The following is a 14,658-nucleotide window of genomic DNA, read 5'->3' as shown; positions in this document are numbered from 1 at the left end:
ATATTTCGATGCTAATTGAATAACTTTCTGATTTGTATACCTTGGGTTGATTTGTGGAGTGCTTGAGCGCCAGAGAAAATTACAGCGGCAGATAATAAGTAATCTAGGTGATTTACAAGTGGAGTCGCTAACATTTTGAACACAGGTGGCTGTATATTTGAAATGCACTATGGAGCTTAGCTGAACTGCCACTTTGGTGTTCTGTTTTGATGGGGAAATTAAAATTAGAAACACACTGTCCTGATCGCATGTTTATGCGCTCAGAAAGCACTGACCAACAGAAAGCATTTTTCAAAAATGAAAGAAAGGAAAAGCAGATCTGGGAGTGGCCTTTGGTTTATGTGTTGCCAGTTTCAAGTAAAAGTGGATAAATAATTGGCAACAGTTTTGAAAGCTGGGTTGTACGGGGGGGGGGGAGAACAGCTTTTCCACACAGTTATGCAGATTTGAGCATCGCACTTTATGAGCACAGAAACTTACTTTGTGAATGCCATGATACTATACTAACAAGAGGGGTAGGATCAGTGGCGTAGCAAGCAAGGATGGGCAGATGGCAGGCTGTCTTGAGTGCCAGGCTATAGGGGAAGCTGCAAGAGGGCCTTAAGGATAGCAGCAGCAGTGGGTAAACCTGCAGCTGCTACGTTTGCAGCCCACTCCAAGCACTGGCAGCAGAGCTCCTTGCATATGGGGATGCTTTGGAAGGAAGGGGTGGCAGCAGTAAGATCGTTCCTGCCGCCACCTCTGCGTGTTTCTTCAAACATGCCATGCTTGGAGCAGTTGCTTTTTCACTGTGCTCCGAGAGCCAGTTACTTCCACCAATAACTTTTGTGCCTGCATGCTCAGGGGGTGACTCCACGAGTCACCAGCCCAGGCAGCTCGTGAGGCAGCTACGCCGCTGTGTAAAATGGCAACATGACCTGATTGACCAGTTGTTGCCTGGGTCGTAGGCCTGCCACCCAGTGCCCATTTGCATTGTTAGTTGGTTTAGATTCCTTGCTTTCATTCTGAAGAACAAAAGTAAGTTTCTAGGCCTTGTAGATCTAGAGATATGTAGCAAAATGTGCTGGCAGTACTGACCAATGGTTGAGGAAGCAATAAGCCTGCTCTCACCTTCCATGATTCTAGCTGATGAGAGAAGTCTTGCCATGTAAACAGGCCTGCACATTAAATAACAGCCCAATCCTGTCCCCCACCATGCTGTATCATGCATGTGCTCCATGGTGGAGTATGCTGTGTGCTGTGGTAGAGGAGGCAATCAGGAGGCCTGCAAGAGGTAAGGGAAAATGTTTTTCCTGTACCTCTGTATAGGCCCCGATGATCTATGGGTCCCCTCTGATCCACACTAGTTATATTTATTTTATTTCTTTATTTTTCACATTATCATATCACCCTTCCTCCAAGGAGCTCAGCACGGTGTACACAGTTCCTTCCCTCCTTTTGTCCTCACAACAAACCTGTGCTTAGATCTTCTGCTTCTCTGATTTCAACTAGTGTCTAAAAATGAAATATTTTAAGGATTTGTTTAAATAAATTCAGGCTCTTGTTTGTATTTCCAAGTTAATCCAGCATTTCAGGTGCCAGTGCTGTGCCTTTAGTATCCTGTTGGATGCCATCCCCTCACTTCCTCCCTCCTTACCTCTAATCGTAAGGTACCACTATGATTTAACTCCAGCCTCACTTACTCCCTGCTTCCTAATCTCAGATGTGTGTACCCCATGATCCTGTCCCCCCAGCCCCACCATGTGTTATAATAAACACACAGATTGACTCAGTGGCGTAGCTAATGATCTTGTAGCCCAGTGCTGAGCTCAAAATGATGCCTAGGAGATTATGTAAGTGACAGAAGTGACATCAGGCTCAGGCTTTTAAAAAAGTGAAAATTGGAGGAGAATCCGCCTTCTCCTTCATACATGCAAATGTGAGCTGACTCATATTAACACCTTATGGTTCCATGCTGCATCATAACAGCATTTCATTGGCTCTCAGAACAATCAATCTAATAGGTCAGTTTTGAGATAAGGAAATCAACTTTTTAATAAGTTTTCATTTTCTGTTTAATTGGCCATAACTTTTGATAGAGTACAGATATTTCAATTTGGTTTGTTTCATTGAATTCTGCATTAAATTATCTTTCCAATGATATATAACATGATGGTATTATTTGTACATACCAAGGTTTTCCCAATTTTGGCAACACCAGCTTGTTGCCCCCTAAATCTTGTTGCCAACTGCAATTGCTACCTCTTGCACCCCTTTAGCTACACCACTGGATTGACTCTTGTATGGAGGGAATCCAATCCTTTCCACGGTGGGGAGGGCACTCCATTTCAGGACCATGGTAGGTACGAAAGATTAAAAAATCCCTGTCCCCCACCACAATCCAAATTGGAATTACCCCTCACAGCTGCTACCTAAAGAACAATAGGTGCATCTAAGAGGCGTTAGTTCTAAGCTGACATCGCTCAAATATGAATCGTTGGAAGGTGCTCCACAACGCAATTCTCTCAAAAAAATTCCAAACAGTTCTAGAGGGTGGTCTCAGGTTTTTTTTGTAAACCACCCACTGGACCCTTGCAGATCTCTGCTTTTTTGTGGGAATCATATTTTATATCAATCTTTTTTTGATGAGAATTATCGAGAACCAACCATTGATTATGTCTCCCTAGGGGATACTCAGGAATGGCCTCCAGTAACAGCTTCAGATATTTAAAAGTTTATTAGTGACCTCAGTGTAGGAAAGGCTGCCGGACCAGAGAGTGTACCCTCTGACCTGTTTAAGTTAGATCCAGATTGGTGGGCCCCTATTCTAGCCGATCCGTTCACTCAGGTGGACAGGTCAGGAATTATGCCTGCCTCCTGGACAAAATCTATCTTGGTTCCGCTACACAAAAAAGGCAACAAAAGATCCCCTGAAAACTTTCGACCAATAAGGCTTTTGTCAGTTGTAGCCAAGATGTACTCCAAACATTTGCTTGACAAGTTTTTAGGTTGGTTATCAGAGAACAATGTTATAGGCCCTGAGCAGGCTGGGTTTCGAGCTGGGAAGTCAACTATGAATAATTGTCTGATCATGTCGCGTCTTGCAACAAAGTATGCTTCGCAGCGAGATTCACATCTACATGCTGCTTTTTTTGGATCTCAAGGGTGCATTTGATTCAGTGGATTGGGGGATTTTGTGGGGCAAGTTGACTAAAATGGGTCTTGATACAAGACTGATCTTGTTGATACAGAGACTCCACTCTGGCACCTCTGGTCATATCAAATTGTCCTCACGCTGCGATTTGTCTGGGGAGCTCCCCCTGAATAAGGGAGTAAAACAGGGTTGTGCGCTTGCCCCCACCCTGTTTAATTTATTTGTTAATGATTTTGCCACTCACTTGTACAAAGTTGACGCCCACTATCCTAAACTTGGTCCTGCTTTCTCGAACCAGAATTGGCTTACGGCGCCTGGTACAGTCTTGTTTGATGTATTTTGAACAGAACAAGCTCTCTTTGAACTGTGAAAAGTCCAAATTCTTGGTATTTGGCAGGTCATGGAAACCTCGGCTTTGGACTTTCAATGGCGAAACAATCAGGCAGGTCAAGAAATTCAAGTATTTGGGCATTCTGTATCATTACAGACTCTCTTGGAGACCACACCAGCAGGCGAGGATCCAGGCTGCAAAACTGTCGATGCAGGCCATTGTATGTTTTGGGGGGCAATTCTTATATCCCTTCTGCCCTGCAAATTTTCAATGCTAAAGTTTAGGCCCAAATTTTGTATGGAATACCTATTTGGATGTCTGCATTTGGTGCCAGCATTTAGAGGATCCAGTCATGGTTCCTATATAAAATATTTGCTCTACCACGTTGCGTCCCATATGCAGTACTATGTCTGGAAGCGGGCCAACACAAATTACCATGGCCTGGGTGAGTTTCTGCAAATTCTGGCTAAGGGTTTGTTATGCGTCTGAGCAAGATATTCTGCTCAGAAACCTATTAACTGACCCAACATTCTCCCCGGGTCTGTTATTGTTCCTAAATAAGGTTCGGGCCATAGGTCTCTCAGCAGATCTGCTAGGAGCCCTCTCACCAGAGTTGGCATTTAAAACTCTGAAAACCCAGTTTGAGGATAGAGAGCCGCAAAAGCTGTTTGCAACCGCAACCACGACCTGTTATCCCCTCAGGTTTTCGCTTTTTCCAATCCCGGATATGGTTGGTTGGCAACCTTCAGTCTCGAAAGACTATGGTATAAGCCTACAGTGCCCAGTATTCCCAGGTGGTCTCCCCTCCAAGTACTAACCAGGCCTGACCCTGCTTAGCTTCCAAGATCCGACGAGATTGGGCATGTGCAGGGTAACAGATCCCGGATAAACGGCCCACATACTTACATTTCCTATTTAATTCACAGGAATGGAGAGCCTTCTCCCTGGCACGTTGCAATGTTCTGCCATCTAATTTTACATTGGGGAGATACAATGGCCTAAGTGTGCAAGCAAGGGTGTGAAGTTGCAACTCTTTGGACATTGAATCTCTTTCACATCTGGTTTTAACTTGCAAATGGTTTGACGATCTGCGTTTGCCATTTCTCAGGCCAATTTTGTCTTCCATACGTGGGTCGGGGGACTTTGTGCTTCATCAGTTGCTATTAGGAAAGGATGAGGCATGTACATGCCGGGTTGCAAAATTTCTTTACACAATTTTGAGGAGTCATGGTATAAGTTCGTAAGGGCGGAGTATTGGTTGGGTTTACGGGCTGTTTTAAGTGTGATTTAAATGTATTATGTTATGTTTTATTTTATGCCAATAAAGGTTCCTGAATCTGAATCAGGTGCATCAGGGTCAATGTGAATTTAGCTTAAGGTGCATATTGAACTATAGTGGTTTTCTCAGAAAGTTTTTCTAATTCGGGAATTTTTTTCCCCCCTACAAAATTCTCATCATTCTCTTAGTCCCTGTTTTTACTTTGCCCATGGCTTTACCATTCTTTACTTTCCCCACAACTTTTTTTGTTGGTATTCCTTTCACGAACATTTTTTTTAGGCCTTCAATATCAAGACACAGGACATCAGCTGTGACCTGGGAGAGCCAATTAGAGACAACAGTACTGGACTAGAAAGACCAATGGGATGACTCATAAGGCAGCTTCCTGTGTTCATATGATCCAGGCCATGTTCCCATTTATTCTCTTATTTCCTACTCTTAATATTTTCTGTCCCTTTTTTTAGATGTTCAAATTATGTTTTTCTCTTATTTATCCCTTTCCTCCTTTTTTTCTAGTCTGAACAGTGGTTTCTAGTAGCCAGGTATTATGTTGTCTAGTTAAATAAGAATTTAGTGTTGCTGCTCATCTGTATTGAACACAATAAAGGGTTTGATTTTACATTTAAAGCCGCAACATCGTCTATATATCTATGGAATCTGTTGAAGCACTTCTCATATCGGCATTGGAGCAGCAGTTCCAGAATGGGACCTACAGTTGCACTGAAATCAATGGGTTTTACAGCCCACAATTCTAACTAAATGGTTCCTGCAGTGCCCAGCAATGAATCCACAGGTTCTGCTGCATTCTTTGGGCAGAGCCAGAGACCATGCAGGGGTGGAGAGGGAAGTAAAAGAATGTTTCATTTGCCCTCCTCTGCTCCCACAAGGTCTCCAATGGGCCTACTTGAATCTGCATTAGCTATTTAGATGGCACAAATTCACATAGGTGCAAGGGCTGATGTTAGGGACAATACAGGATTTAGGATACCAGCAGAGCTCTCCCCTCTGAGACTCATCCACATCCATCCCCTCATCTGCCCATCTCTGCCCTATTCCTCCTCCTACCTGCCCCGCTCTGCTCACCCCTGCCCCAATTGATGGCTCACCTGTACTGGCAGGTGTGGCAGGGTCTGGCGCTCTTCTTTCAGCTCTGCCACCTCTTGCAGTAGCACACAGAAAATGGCTGCTGGAGTCATCCTGCGCAATGCCATCAAACATTCTAACACAGCAGAAGGTCTTTCCACTGTCATAAATAGCTCCACAGTCCAGCCCGATCCTAGTTAGGATCAGACCATTAAGCAACTGTGTGATCAATTGCCCCAATAATGCATGAGATAAGGAGCATAAATCACAGTTGCCAAGGAGGAGGAGGAGTCTAACAGCTGTGTACACATTTCCTCTCATTGCCTCCTCCAATCAAAATGTTCCACCTTCCTGCCTTTCTTCATGCATGGGAAGAGGGCAAAGATGTCTCCCTTTCTCTGGATATTTCCTTGAAGGATGGGTAATAGTCTGACTGACATCATTATGATTTGAGCATGTTTAATTTCCTCTAGCCTGTTGTGGCATGAGCATTCATAAGTCACATCAAATTTATTGTCAAAACCATATGCCATGACAAATAAAATTAGAGTCAACCTGAAAAATTTCCATAGCACTGCTCCTGTGATATAGCCCACATCATTGTCCATCTTTGTAACAATCTATCATGTAGTTATCAAAATATCTTTGATAAAATTTGGCCACGACACAAGCAAAAAATAAAATAAAATCATGTTCGCAGTTATACTATTATTGGCAGCTAATAAAAATGGACTTTTCTGCTGGGTTGAAAATGGACTTTTCTGCTGGATTTTTTCTAGCTCAGTGCTGGGTGAGATCACCGGGTAGATGGGACTCATTAGCCTGGGAAGGCAGCTCATCTGAGAGAAGGAAAACTCTGATCCCAAACCTCCACTGCCTTGTGGCTACATCCAGTTATGGAAAAGGCTTCAGGAGTCAACCTCGAGGCAAAATTTAGAGCCGGAGTCCCAGAGGCAGTTCATGGCTGAACATAGTCATGTTCTGGCAACTCCTGGGACGTCGCTGGAACCAACCGTATTGGCTTCTGCCTTTCCATTGGACAATTTCAGCGACGTGGAGAGGGGGGATTTGCTGCATGGGTAACAGCCTATCCTCCATACCTACTTTACCCAGGCTTCGCGCACTGGAGAGGACACTCTGTTCCAGAACACTATTCAGAGCGCAATACCATAGTCTTCTGAGACTGAAGGATGCCAACTGCTGGGTGGAATCCTTTGCATTGGCATATCATATAGATGTGGAGGTGGCTGCAAGATGGAAGTATCTTGTGGTCTTGTGTGTGCTCTTTGAGGCAGCTGGTGGGTCTCTTTGAGATACAGGAAGCTGGACTAGATGGGCCCTGGAACTGATCCAGCAGGGCTGTTCTTATATTCTTATACATGGAACTGTCCAAGGAGTACGGGAGAGATTTTCAATTATTTTGATCCAGTAAACACAACTCAATCTCAGGGATGGGCAAACGTCAGGTTTGTGGGAGTCGCTTTGTTCATTATCAGAACAAAAAGACAATCAGGACAAAGACAACAACCAGAGCCTATCAGAACCAAGTGTCAAACAGAAGCTATCAATCAGAACTTATCAATCAGAACCAAGTGCCAGACAAGGGATGGGGGACAAGACACATGCACTTAGAATGAAGTAATACTATGATTATGAACCCATACTCTGCCCAGGCATTTGTTTTCAGTACCAGTTTGCATTTCTGTCAAGAAAAATCCATTCCTGGTTTTCTTGCAAACTTCCTTAATTTCAGCAGCACACTGTAGTGGGGAGAGGAAAGTGTTTTTGTTGTTGAAATTGTTAAATACAGTTGGCCCTTCTGTTAATTACAGAACCCCATGGATGCCAAATCCCGCTGACAATCGAATCCACAGCTCAGGGCCCACACCTGACCTCCGGATGTGACTAGAAGCACTTTATGGGTGTGTTCTGAGGCTCAGAGAGGCTGCACACACCCTCCCTGGGCCTCAGAAAACCTCCTCGACGCAACTGGAAGGCACTTCTGGTCGTGTCCGGGAGGTCAAGTGGGGCCCTCCAATGCAAGTTTGGAACCTGCGCCAAGTCAAACCCGCAAGTTCCAAACATGTAAATAGAAAGTGCCCCTGTAATTGGAAGTTAGAAATATGTTCTTTCTAATCCCCCCCCCAACAGTGTGGAAAACTATTGTTGAGTATAATTGATATCTGTGGGGAAAGACCTAGATGGGTAAGTGTGGGATTGCCCACACTGTGCTCAATATAAAAACCCATTTCTTCCCCTACTAGGATTGAGTTTTTGGAGAGGAGAGGGGAACCACTGTGCAGCTTTGCCGCAAAAGCCAACTGTAGATGGCACCCTTTACCTCCAAGGCATTGCCTTCTTAATGCCTGGAGCAAGTAGCAACTGAGGCAGGCAACGCACCTGAAGCATGAAGGGACAGTGAGGGCTGAGAGACAGCCCAATCCAATGTAAATCCTAGAGTGGCAATGTAGCAGTTTTGGCTACTGGAAGAATTTGTCCTATTGCCGCTGGTAAGCTCCAGCAGTTGCAGAAGATCAACTTGGACATGCACCAATATCGCCAGCGCAAGTCCACATTGATCAATGCAGGTGGGTCAGCTTACACCATGGCTTCCTCATGAGGAAGCTACTTGAACCATTCACTAATGAGACTATACTATATTTCCAAAACTAGACACGATAGGGCAAAAAGGGTGCCATTTTTGGAATAGGCACCCCAAATGCATATCAACCCACCATAAAGTTTGGGAAAAACTTTTCTGACCCTCCGTTTTGTAGGCCTGTGTAATCATGCATTCATCTGCCCCATTGGTCTTCATGATCCACATTCGGAATACGTTTTGACCTAAGACGGGTCACACCACTGGTACTACCACCATGCTCTGTTTTGTTGTGGCATTAAAACAGTTTTAAATTAAAAAAGAAAAGGTTAATAGAGAAGAGAAAGTGGAGGGAGGGAAAGGAGGATAGATAGTGAGTGCCTAGAGTTTACAGTAAACATTTCAAAAGTAGATTCCCTATTGCAGGTTGGGTCTCAAGTGTACTGACTCTCAAGTGTACTTTACACGCTCACATAACACCAGAACCAGGGGACATCCGCTAAAATTGAGTGTTGGGAGAGTTAGGACAGACAAAAGAAAATATTTCTTTACTCAGCGTGTGGTTGGTCTGTGGAACTCCTTGCCGTAGGATGTGGTGACGACATCTGGCCTGGCTGCCTTGAAAAGGGGATTGGACAAGTTTCTGGAGAGAAAATCCATTATGGGGTACAAGCCATGATGTGCATGTGCAACCTCCTGATTTTAGAAATGGGTTATGTCAGAATGCCAGATGCAAGGGAGGGCACCAGGATGAGGTCTCTTGTTATCTGGTGTGCTCCCTGGGGCATTTGGTGGTCTGTTGTGAGATACTGGAAGCTGGATTAGATGGGCCTATGGCCTGATCCAGTGGGGCTGTTCTTATATCCTTATGACCATAATTAATGACAGTTTGGGAGAGAGGTATCATCATCATCATCATCATCATCATCATCATCATCATCATTTCATGGTATACTGTTAGTGTAGTTTGGTCCTGTAGTTTGAGAATCCCTGCCAAACCACATATAGTGGCCCAGTCTTTAAAAAGCTTTCATTTTATATATATCTGACATGTATTTATATGTATATTTACATATATTTATATATACATTTTAGATATTTTAATACATGTTTAAGAGGTTAAGTGTTTAGGAGGTACAGCTCTAAATCTCAAGTTTGAAAGTTACCACTTAGGTATATATTTCAGATGGTTACAGCAGACTGTATATGTCATTTCCTTGCTTTGCTCCAAATGCTGCTGGTCTTTTTCCTTCATTTCTTTTTTCCGCACTCCCAAATTGTGTCAGAAGAAGAGATAGTCATCTTCATCTTTAATGAGAATGAATATTCTGCAGTACAATTGGGGAGCTCCAAATCCCTGAACAGATTTCTGCTAGAGCACTAATGCTGAATTTAAACATTTGTTTCATGTCCTCAATGTATGAAGAATTTTTACTGAAATGAAAAAAGAATAACCAGAAATATAATGTAGCTTCAGTAGCAATCTGTTGTATTTAAGGGAACCAGAATATTGACAGAGCCTTCCATTTGTGGCTGACAAACATTTCATAGAATCTGAATAGCATACCTGTTTTAAACATCCAGGGCCATATTCTACCATTGTTGAAACAGTTCTTACATGTGAGACACCGGCCATGTTCATTTGGTGAATGTGAGAGAGAAAATGGAACTGAATCTACTGATGCTCTCTTCATGAATGCAGCTTGACTTAAGAACATAAGAACATAAGAACAGCCCCACTGGATCAGGCCATAGGCCCATCTAGTCCAGCATCCTGTATCTCACAGCGGCCCACCAAATGCCCCAGGTGGTTACCACCAGATAACAAGAGACCTGCATCCTGGTGCCCTCCCTTGCATCTGGCATTCTGACATAACCCATTTCTAAAATCAGGAGGTTGCATATATACATCATGGCTGGTAACCCATAATGGATTTTCCCTCCAGAAACTTGTCCAATCTTTTAAAGGCATCCAGGCCAGATGCCATCACCACATCCTGTGGCAAGGAGTTCCACAGACCAACCACACGCCGAGTAACAAAACATTTTATTTTGTCTGTTCTAACTCTCCCAACACTCAATTTTAGTGGATGTCCCCTGGTTCTGGTGTTATGTGAGAGTGTAAAGAGCATCTCTCTATCCACTCTGCCCATCCCCTGCATAATTTTGTATGTCTCAATCATGTTCCCCCTCAGGCGTCTCTTTTCTAGGCTGAAGAGGCCCAAATGCCTTTCCTCATAAGGAGGGTTCCCAGCCCAGTAATCATCTTAGTCGCTCTCTTTTGCACCTTTTTCATTTCCACTATGTCTTTTTTGAGATGCGACGACCAGAACTGGACACAATACTCCAGGTGTGGCCTTACCATTGATTTGTACAACGGCATTATATTAGCCGTTTTGTTCTCAATACCCTTCCTAATGATCCCAAGCATAGAATTGGCCTTGGTCATGGAAATGTCATGATGATTCAACATGTATGACTCCCGGGATAGGACCTTTACTGTGATAACAGCCACTAGTTTGGAGTCTCATAAAGTGTACGCTTCACCGTTCAATCCTAACTAAATCTCTCCCTGCCAATGCAGCTGTGACAATGGAGCATATGCTGTATCCTGTGGGGGGAAAGTCCTGGAGGCATCCTTATGGTTAAGAAACATTTATTTCTTCATCTTGGGATAAACCTCCACTTCCCTGATATGTCTTTTTAGACCTGCACCAGCTTGTTGGTTGGCACAACTCTGAGTAAACTTGGGGAGGTGGATCAAGACCAGGAAGAGGTTAGGATATCAGTGGAGCCATTGCCGCCAATAACTGCCTCCTCCACTACAACACATGTCTCTCCAACACATGTTTCCTGCCCTGTAGCTTTAGCCCCTACAGCACCATCCCTAATAATTTATTTCCTACTTGGGGTCTGAGAAAACCAGATTGGGAGAAATAGGACTGAGTACCAATGTACCTGGGAGATCCATGGGGAGCTAATGGGCCAGGGTGCCACCTGGGGGTGTGGCGCCAAGACCCCCTCCCCCCGTCACCCATTTTTTTTCTGTTTTTCATTTGTTCACTCATTTCTTCAAGGCCATTTATGGTGTCGGAAAACCCCTCTGAAAACCAGAAGTGAAGTTTTTGGCCCTCAGGGCTGCAATGGGGACCCCCCAGTATTTTGCAGTCATGGCCCTGTGTAGCACAGGGCCAGGATCACAACTGGGGTTGGTGAGAGTAGTTAGGGAGGAAAAAGCAGTGTTTTCATACTTTCTAAATCACCCCCCATTCATTTTATCGCTGCATGGCATAACTCACATTTCACAAAGTGGGAAGTGCCACTGTCATATCTAATCCTCCTCTCAACCCTTCCAACAAAAGGTAGTTCTGGAGCCAAACTGAAGCGGGGGTGGCAATGATTCTTCAAGTGACAATCCCTGTCCTTCGTACATCCTGTACAAGCCTCTGTTGAATATTATTCTGATAGATGTTAGATGCTGATTATTTTAGTGAAGCAATTAATCAAGCCATGACTACACTCGTGTGTTCAATTATAGTCTTTATGGTTGATTAAGCTTTATAAGATGTGTCATTACAGCTTGTGGGATTTTTTTTCACACACCCCCTTCCTCTGCACCCAGGGTAAGAAAAGCCAGTGCACAAAACAAGGAACAAGATTTTAACAAACTTGTATGCTTCCAAGATGCCGTTAAGAAAGGGACTTAGAGGGCCATTATTTTTCAGTGTCAGAAATATTGGTTTGTTTACCAGAGCTGAAAAGCATAATGAACGGTCACTAAATATACACTTTCATAGCAATAGCATGAACTTGTCAGAGCTGCACTTTTGAAATCATTAAAATACAAGCTCTTTTCCAAGCAAAAAAATAAAAAATAAAATGCCCCGAAGTTTTCATAATGTTGTGATTAAGCAGCAGTGTCTCACTGGGACCTCAGCCACAGCAGTTCTTGAATCTGCAATATACAAGAGTGGTTTTCAAGCTTTCAACATTCTTCTCTGTCACACGGAAATTTGCTTCCCACGTACACTCTAAGGAGCTTGTCCATCTAGCTTAATACTGTCTACATCAGAGATCGGCAGGCTGGGGCCATGACAGCCTCTGGCCCAGCCCTCCAGCTGCTCCTCATCTGTGATCCTCAAACCCTTCTCCCATCCACACACATTCACACACACCAATGTAGCAGCCGCACTCCCAGATGCAGCAGTGTGTGTACGCACACATTGGAAAAGGGCAGATATATACCAGCCAACCAGACCAGGATGAAGCCTGGGGGAACAGCTTTGGCAGAGGCATACCAAACAGGATGCTGTATGTCCTTGGTACCATGCTGGAGTGTTATGTGAGGAAGTGCCAACCAAGGCCCAACCAAGACGGCGGCCACCACTTCTTAGTGTTTGGATCCCGCTCAGGGATCACTAAGAGGTGGTGGCAGTATGAGGAAGGGGAGGCAAGGAAGGGGGCAGTGGCCAGATTGCCCAGCTGCCCCTTTCACCTCCTTCCTCACTTCCCCCTTACCTCCTCAGTTGAGAAGCCAACAAAACACTAAGAGGCAGCAGTGGCACATCTGCTCACTTCCCCTTTCTGCCTCCTTTGGAGATGCTCATGGAGCCAGATTGTCAAGCTGCTACATTCTGAGAAAGCTGGAAGTGACATCACAATATCATGTGATGTCATAAGGTCACGTGACTTACAATGTAAGGTTACAATGCCCCAAGTTCCCAGACCCCTAGCTACACTGCTGAGCTTGGGAACTCATTGGAAACTGCCATACTGAATCAAATCATTGGTCTTGTTCAGTATTATCTACGTGGATTGGTAGACAGTGAGTTTTAGATCAGGAGTCTCTCCCAATCCTACGTGGACATGCCAGGGATTGAACCTGGACCTTCTGTGTGCAAAGGAGATGTGCTAATACTAAGCTACAGTTCCTGTTCTACACAGTTTTGCTGAACATGTAGATCAGGCCTCCAAGTCCAGCAAAAGTGGCATCAGTGCTCTCTTAAGTGCACTTAAGAAGGAATAAGCCTTGCTGAAAGAGGCCTTCACATTAGATTAGTTTGCCAATGCATACAAAATCACATCCAGCATTCACAGGCTATGTCAGTGCGGTCCTTTAGATGCTTCAACTTCAAAAAAGCGATATAAATGCAAGATTATTATGGTCCAAAGATTTATGAGAATTTTTTGGTCTGAAAAATAAGAGGGAGAAAAGGTTGTCAAAAGCTTTGGAAATGGTTGGCTTAGGAACACTGGAATTATAAATAAAGATGAAAACTGTTCAGTGGGTGACAATGATATGCTTATCCTCATATTGTTCCTTGGCTGTAGGTATGCATTTGTTTTACCTGTAGTGGGTTAGCAAGATGTCCAGAATATTAGGACAGGCCTAAGGCAGAACTATCAAGATCACTGTCAAATAGCTTCTCTCCAAAGCAAATCCTTTATAGAGAGGCTGTAGAATCTTTCTCCTTTCGTTGAATAGCTTGATTATATAGCAAGGGCACGAGTGGTTTTAGATAAGTAGTCAACCATCTTATTCATTCAATTGATTAATTAAATAATTAATTAAATTAATAATTAATCAGTTAATTAATTAAATTTTTATGTTTTTTATACATTCTTTCAGGGAGTTCAGGGTGATGTACATGGTTCCTTCCCTTCTTTTGTCCTCACAACAACCCTGTGAGGTAGGTTAAGCGGAGAGATAGCGACTATCCCAAGGTCACGTAGGAACTTCATGATGGGCAACCCAACTCCACCAGCAACTAGCTCCACCTGTCTCGCCCTCTTCCCACCCCATTCCCTCCCCCTGCCACGCCTCCCTCCTGCCCTCTCCCTGCCCTTCCCTGTCTCCCCCCCACAACACACTTCCTACTCCCTGCCTCCTCCCATACTCCCACTCATCTCTCCGCTGCCCGGTAGTCCAGGTGTCTCAGCTTACCACCTGAAGTGAAGGATTCAACCAACCCCATGACTCATTCAGTCTTCTGCTCCCTCTAAATAGCACAGTTCAGTCTGAAATTCCTTTAACAAATACTCTGCTTTGTTGGTGCGCTGGCACCAGGCCACTGTGAGCCCTAGTTCCTGGTGCCTCACGCTCAGATATGTTTCAAAAATTCAGAGGCTTATTTCTGGGAGAAAAATAATCAAGACTGAAATCATCCATATAGTCTGATTGTACTCTTCCAGATAGTAAGGGCACAATCCTAACCCCTTATGTCAGTGCTTTC

Source organism: Tiliqua scincoides, chromosome 5 (assembly GCF_035046505.1).
Source record: "Tiliqua scincoides isolate rTilSci1 chromosome 5, rTilSci1.hap2, whole genome shotgun sequence".
Taxonomy (NCBI): domain Eukaryota; kingdom Metazoa; phylum Chordata; class Lepidosauria; order Squamata; family Scincidae; genus Tiliqua; species Tiliqua scincoides.
This window is presented reverse-complemented; position numbering follows the sequence as displayed.